Genomic DNA, 7,557 nt, shown 5'->3' with positions numbered 1-7,557 from the left:
ATAGCAAGGTCCATTAGGATCTGTATGCCACGCCCTGGGCGGACAGAGCCCTTGCTCCCTCAGCGGCCACGCCCTCTGCCTTCGACCCCTTGGGGAGGACTTTGTTCTCTGAGCCCTGCCTTGGGTCTGGCACACACCGGACATGGTCCAGGAGGTGTCTGTCCCAGAGGGAGGCAGACACACTTCGGAAACAGACTTCTGTCCTAACCTGGGCTGCGCCTGCTTTCCCCTGGCCTAGGTCCTTACCGGGAGGGGTCCGCCTGAGGGAGGGGCTGCCAAGGTGGGTGCCAGGGCAGCATGTGGGACACCCGTGGCCTCTGTGCTCTGGGAATGGTGCCTACCACGGACGAATACCAGCCACCCCTCAGCAGGTTGCCAGTCCTGATTTCCACTACCACAATGGCTCCTGGCCCAGATCCTAACCAGCGCTTGAAAAGCAGAACTCAGAACCAAAGTCACTGCTTAAGGATTTTTCATGGGGGAACAAGAAAGATAAAAATGGGGGGGAGGTGGAAATCAGAGAACAGCAAAGGTGAACTTGAACTTGGCAGTCCAGTAGGACCAGGTATCTGGAATTCATTTGACTGTGGCCTGAGCATCCAGTGAAGAACCTGTCTGTAGCTCAGGCAGTGAGAAACAGCAGGGCCGGTCAAGGCACCTCGGAGTGGCCTCAACATTTATCTCCTTGATTGGCTGGTTTTATTTTACTTGAAAAATTATTTATCTATTTGAGAGTCAGAGAGAAAGCACCCACCTACTAGCTCACTCCTCAGATGCCCACACGCCTACAACAGCCAAAGCCAGGAGCTGGGAGCACAATCCAGGTTTCCCAGGAGCCATCACCACTGCACGGCAGGAATTGGGAGTTAAAAACCCAGGCATTTTGGTACAGGATACAGGCTTCTCAATCATTGTTTAACCACTAGGCTAAATGGCCCACCTTTGCTTTACCGTCTTTAAAATAGATTCTTTTTTTCATTTTTTCATGCCGCAGGATACGGCACGGTTCTCTTCCATGCTGTAATAATACATCGCAGTTTTTGTTCTCGGCATCGGAGTGCATTTCCTGGGTACCCCCATGGCTGGGCTGCCGCAGCCAACCTCACTGTGGGAGGCACTTCCTCCCATCTGGGGATGCCACCTGAGCGAAGCCTGCTGTTGATTGGAGGGGTGCGGATCGCGCATATTTCCCTAGCCATCTGACCAGAAACTTCTCCATAAGCGTAGATGACACAGAGCTGTTCCTACAATTTCCCTCTACAAAGAACACTTCCTTTGTAAAGATGCTGTCTCCCAGACCACCCAGTGAAGAGCCCTCCCCTTCACCGCTGACTTCCCGAGATAAAGGAATAGATATGGCCTGGGTCTTGAGTTAGCACAAAGAAAAAGAAACTTTTTTCCTGTGTTTATCTATTTTATTATTTTTTTAAAAATTTTTAATGGCCCATTGGTATCATGAACACCTGGATCTGGCCAGTAACACAGCTCCTCTGGCTCCAGCTGTTTCTTCCTGGGGGAAACCTTTGGAGACCCCTCCCAGACAGAAAGAGTTCTGCTGAGCTAGCAGCTGCACCAGGCTGGGAGGGCAGTGCGGAGCGCATGGCGTGAGGGCCGGTGCTCTCTCTCCGGCCGTTCAGTTCTCGCATTCCCGTCGCTCCGAAGTCTGGCCTGGTTTCTGGTGCATCAGCTCTGAGTCAGTGCCGGCTGAGCTGACTGAGAAGCGTGTGTGAAAGCTTCCCTATCCCAAACAGCACAGCTCTCAGTTCCTCACCTGGGACAGGCTCCTTCCCGCGCCTCTGTCGTCTCAACATTTATTAGGCCGCCCGGCCCGGGTTAGGACTTGAACCTGACTGCTATCTGGGGTGACTTTTGATTAGGACTGGCGCGTTTCCTCGCTGACTCTTGCCTGCCTGGGTCATGAGGAGGCAGCCTCCACCCTCGCCGCCGTCTGGGATGACACACTGGCCTCTGCTGTCATCGCACTTCCTGCAGGGACTGCTCCACAGAGACAGACGCTGTCTCCAGCCTCACTTCCACCTGGGACCTCGCCAACACGCACTTTCCTACAAGGACAGCAGGACAGTTTCAGGAAATGAAACAAGCAGGCATAGGTTCTGAAAAATAGAAAAGCCTGTCTAGTTTTGAATAAGCAACACGTCCACATGGTCACATGGCTCAGAACTCAGACCGTACAAAAGGTTACAGACAACGCAACTCCCTTCCCAGTACTTGTCCAGGGTTCCTCCTTGGTAAAATGGCCTGTCTATGTGACTGCGTGTTTGAGTTTCTTTGACACCACTCTACTTCTTCTAGATGTTTCTCTGGTCTCCTTCATAACAGCATTCATTTTACACTGCCCTTACCCCAAACCCAGTGTGGAGTGGAGTTCTCTGGAGAGGCACCTGGCAAATGTTACGGGATCAGCTGACAGCAGGTCTGTAAGAGGAGAACATTAGGTGGTCAGGGCTTGGAGCATCCTTGATTGTGAATTAGATGTATTTTCATCCAAGATAAGCCCTGCTCCTGTGCCTTCCTTTCATAAGCTATTGCTTCCATTTGTATCGCCGCCAGAGATGGATGGTTTAGGGCTCACTCACACGTTTTTCAGGCAACGGTTGTGCAAGAAGTACTTTTTGGCCTCTTCAATGGTTTCTCCTTTTGGCTTCTGCAAGAAAAAATTCTTCATCCCTGCCTCACCCCTGCTCCCCACCCCGCTGACACCCACCCACCCGTGCTTTGGGGACTCTCTCTGCCCTTCTCTTCCCAGAAGAAGAAAATGACAAAAGCCGTGATAGATAGAATCCCACATTCCCTCCAAAGGAGGTTTCCCCTGCCGGCTGCTTCCAGGCATCAAGGTCGTGAAGATAGGCCTTCGTTTCTGGCCTTCTCCTCTCCCAGGGCAGGCCTGTGCACCCCTGGCAGGTGTGGAGGAGTCACCTGCTTCTGGGCCACCGGGGTGCCCTCTGCTGCTCTCCTTGGGGCAGCCTCTGTGGCCTCCTGCTCCCCTCCAGGCGCCTCAGGTTGGAGACAGTCCCCATTGTCCTCTGGGTGTCAGGGGCCAGGGATTAAGTAGCCGGGTCTTGAGCTGACTCCCTGTTGGTCATGACTCTGCTGCAAAGTTATTTTGGTCTCTGTGACTTGTGGCGGCACCGTGATTGGGGTTTGATTACTATCACCAAAGAGACTAAAAGATGAAAATAGAAGCCACAACAGGAAATAAACAACTGCAAATGAGGTATTTTATTCCATATTCCCTGCCAGCAAATGATTGGGATCAAACTCATTCAAAAGAGTTTGGTGAACTCTTAGACTTTTTTTTTTTTTAAATAAATATCAGTATCAGAATAGTCTTGAAACCGTGTGTGTGTGTGTGTGTGTGTGTGTTGGGGGGGGGGATCTCCTTTTCCCAGCAAATGGGAAAGAAAGGAACCCTCCTTCTAGGTTCACTGCCCACCCAGCTTCTGGCTTCTTTCTTGGAAAGGATGGGGGGTGGGGCTACCTGCCGGAGAAGGTTGGGATATTCATTGATTCAGGGGACGCCAGGGACCATAAAGCTACAACCATTGTAGCTACTTGCCCTGCATCCCATCCCACCCACTCTTACCTGGGGTAGCCAAATGAGAAGGAAAGCCGTGTGGGGAGGACAAAACAGGGGTGACGCCTGAATTAAAACACCCACAATTACATGGGGTGGGAACACAGCCTTGCGAGTGCATGCATGTTCTCCCAGACAAGCTGTGACGTCAGATTCAGCTCCTGAAATACCCACGGACCCTGCCTGTGTGTGTGCTGGTCTCGAACCACAGCGTCAGCCCACTGGCCGGATTTCCCCACGGCCCTGCAGATCCTCTATGTGGCCGGGAGCATTTGTTGGAGCTAGGACATTTGCTTGTCTCTGTTTAACTGAGTCCTTCCTGACATTTGGCAGCCCCGCCTGGTCTCTCCAGAAGGGTGGCGCTCTTCCTGGGAGACAGAGAGATGCAGAGGGACCCCGAGAGGGTGGGGAGCTCGCCCAGAAAGCCTGGGACACCTTGCCACGTGCCACTCTCTGCACAGGCTCAGTCTCGCATCCCGTGTCCTGACTCCTAAGCTTTTCTCTGTTGGTGTTTCCCAGTCGTCTCAAAAATTCTAGCTCCATCTCGGTCCTTCTCTGCCTATGGGGATGGGACAAGCCCATCTGCAAGCCCTCCTAGGCTGTTTTGGCTGTTTTGTCTTCTAGAATGTGTTACCCACACACACCAGTTTCAGTGCCTTTTTGAGTAAAGGACTCTGTGTGACAAAATTATGATGACACAGTTGTAGCCAAGGGTGCCATACAGAGCAGACTCCCAATGCCAGCCTCTGTCCTGTTCCCCACACATCTGTCTCAACTGTTGGCTTCCCGCTGTATTCTAGGGCAGTGAACTGCTGGGTCCCCGATGGGCTGACCCCTGCCACATTTGTACCACCAAAGCTGCTCTGGGGAGGCCGTCCAAATGCCCCCTTAAGCTCTAAGTGTGTGTTTTTTAAAGATTTATTTATTTACTTGAAAGACAGTTACAGTGAGAGAGGGAGACACACACACACACACACTTCTTCCATCTGGTGGTTCACTCCCCAAATGGCAACAGGGGTGTGGGGGTGGGGTGCTGGGCCATGAAAAAGCCGGGAGCCAGGATCTCCATCCAGGTCTTCCTCGTGGGTGCAGGGACCCAAGCACTTGGGCCATCTACGGCTGCTTTCCCGGGTGCATTAGCGGGGAGCTGACTGGGAAGTGAAACAGCCAGGACTCTAAGGGGTGCTCCTATGGGATGCTGAGGGACTGGCCCAGGCTTAACCCCTCCTGCCCTACAAGTGTTGATTGCTAAATGTTAAGCCGTTTTTGCGCGTTAGAAACTTTTTGGAAGGCTGCAGGGGAGCGGGGTTGAGCTACAAAGGTGTCTAAACTCATCTCAGGCTTTTCCTTTTAAGAAAATACAATGTAGCTGGGGAGATGAAAATAGTACCCGTCAATCACCTTCTCTAAAGATACTTAAAAATCCCCAAGGAGTTTCAGGGCTGTGCTGATGTCACGGCAATGATTAAAAAAAAAATTCTATTTCAGTGAATAAGAGGCGAGGCTAGATCGCCGTGCCAACTAGCGGCCTGCGCATGTCCTCTGCCCCAACGCCCTGCCGGGGTCCTGCGGCCACCTGCCAGCAGGGGGTCTGTCTCTGGGGAGCCCGGGGTGCAGGGGAGTTCGGACCCGGAGCTCCGGAGGCGCGCAGGGACAGGCTCCGCGCGCAAGCGAACGCTCCAGGCGGGTCTGCTCGCAGGGGACCTCCCCGGGCCGGGGGGCGCGGGCGGCTGTCCGAGGCCTTCCGGGCCGGGAGGAAAGCTGCGGGCCGCCCGCGGGCGAGCCCCCGCCCCCGCCCCCCGCCGGGATGCCGCCCCTCGCGGCCGGTCAGCCAGCCAAACGCATTCCACAGCACAAGACACGCTTCTCCAGGCGGTCCTGGAAACCGGAGCCCGGAGCGGGAGCGGGCCGCCGCTGAGGTCACGCTCGCGCCGCCTCCCGCCCCCGGCGGCCCGGCTGTTCCCTGCAGCGCGCACTTCCCAGGCCCCGCTCCAGCCCGGTGTGAATGTCTTTCGAACAGGCGGCGCTCTACACCCCTCTCCCTCCGGCGCGGCCAGGGCTCGGCCTTTCAAACAAAACGAATGAATGGAGCGCGCGGGCGAGCGCGCGCGGGACGGCCCCGGCGCAGCTCGGCTCGGTCCAGGTCGGGCCAGCGACCGGCTCGTCCCGCCCGGCGTCCCGGCTCGTCCACACAGCCTCCCCCGCGCCCGCCGGGTCTCGGTCGGATCTGGGCGCCCCGCTGGCCCCTGCCTCCCCACCACCCCCCAGCCCCCCCACATTGGTCCCCCTGCTGCAGACCCAGGAGGGGGTGGCGGTGGCGGGCGGGGGGGAGAAATAGCTTTTAGAAACCCGATCTGTTGTTTGCGAAACACAATCGCTTTTTTTTTTTTTTTAAAGCGACAGGGTGTCTAGACGGCCACGTGACGAGGCCGGAGCCGGGCGCGCCACTGCGCAGTGGAACCAGCCGAGCCGAGGGCCGGGCGGGGGGGCGGGGAGGAGGAGGAGGCGGCGGCGGCGGCGGCGGCGGCCGGGGCGGGGGAGGGAAGGGGGGAGAAGGGGGAGGGAAGGGGGCGGGGGCCGGAGGCCTTGCGGGAGGCGGCGAGCCCCGGGCACACTCGCTTGCAGCTCGGCGCACGGAGGATCCTGTCCCCGAGCCGCGCCAGCCGAGCCAGCCGGGCGCCGTGCTCGGTCCGGGAGCCGCGCCGGAGAGAGCTGCCTGAGACGGAGCCAGCCCGCCGGCGCCGAGCCGCCGAGCGCCCGGCCCCGGAGCCCCTGAGCGCGCCGCGGAGAGCCCCCGGAGGCGGCAGCAGGACCCGAGCGCCAGGAGAGGGCGGACGGGGGACAAGGAGGCAGCCGGCTGCGACGAGAGGAGTCTCAGAGGAGGCGGCGAGAGGACACCGGGGCCTCCCGCCGCCGAAGCCGGCTCGGGGCGAGCAGCCCATGCGGGGAGCCCCGGCGGCCAGCCACGGCCAGGGGAGGGGGCGCCAGCGGCCCCCGCGCTAGCCGGCAGCTTGTGCCCGGGGTGGGGGGGGCAGGAGCGTGCGACCCACCGGGGGCCCGCGGTGGCCGCCGTGCCGCGTTCCCCCGCGCTGTCAGCCCCGCTGGGCGCAGTCGCCGCCGCCGCCGCAGCCGCAGCGGCAGCATCTTCTGCCCCTGCGCCCCCGCCAGCCCCGAGGAAGTCCCCGCCGAGAACCTGGGCCCCCGGGAGCGCAGGAGGAAAGACCAGAGACTCCCCTGGGACACCCGGATGCGCAGGATTGAAGCAGCCTAGCCCGACCTTTCTGTGGATTAAAAAAAAAAAATTACACGATCTTTCGGGGGGAGGCAGAAGAAACGGAGAGGAAGACCAACGAGGCTCTGCGAGGAACGGAGCGGGCATGTAGCTCGTGGATGCGCTTCTGCACCCCGCAAGCGTCTTGTTCCACTTTGTAAACATTTTCTCCTCCCAAGCCCCGGCTGCGGGCGGACGAGCTGGTGGTTTTCATCTGGGGCTTTTGCATATTTGCTTCTGAGGTTCGGAGAGAACCTCCACGTTTCGCCAGACGGCTCATGCGGGGTGAAGTCCGCTCGGCCCCCTCCCCCGAGCCTTCGTGCGCACGGAATTCGAGGAGATCCGGTTACTAAGGATATAGACGAAAAAAATAAATCGCGTGCCTGCTTTTTTTTTTTTTTTTTTTTTTTTTTATAATTGCCTGCTTCTCCCCACCCCCAAATTAAGTTGCTTAGCAAGGGGGAACGAGGCTCTTTGCTCGCTCGGGCAGCCTCGCCGGGCGCCTTTCGGTTTCTGCCCCCGCGGATCTTCCATGTAGGAAGCCGAGGCTGGCGAGCCCGACACTCGGGAGCCGCCGCGGGGGGGCCGCTCGCTGGGGAGGCGCCGACGGGGGCAGGCTCGGCCGCCCCCAGGGAAGCGGCGGCCGCGTTCCTCCGGGGCGCGCCGGGGCCCGAGAGCCGCGCAGGGCGCG

This window comes from Lepus europaeus, chromosome 9 (assembly GCF_033115175.1).
Source record: "Lepus europaeus isolate LE1 chromosome 9, mLepTim1.pri, whole genome shotgun sequence".
NCBI lineage: Eukaryota > Metazoa > Chordata > Mammalia > Lagomorpha > Leporidae > Lepus > Lepus europaeus.
Note: the sequence above shows the minus strand (reverse complement) of the source record.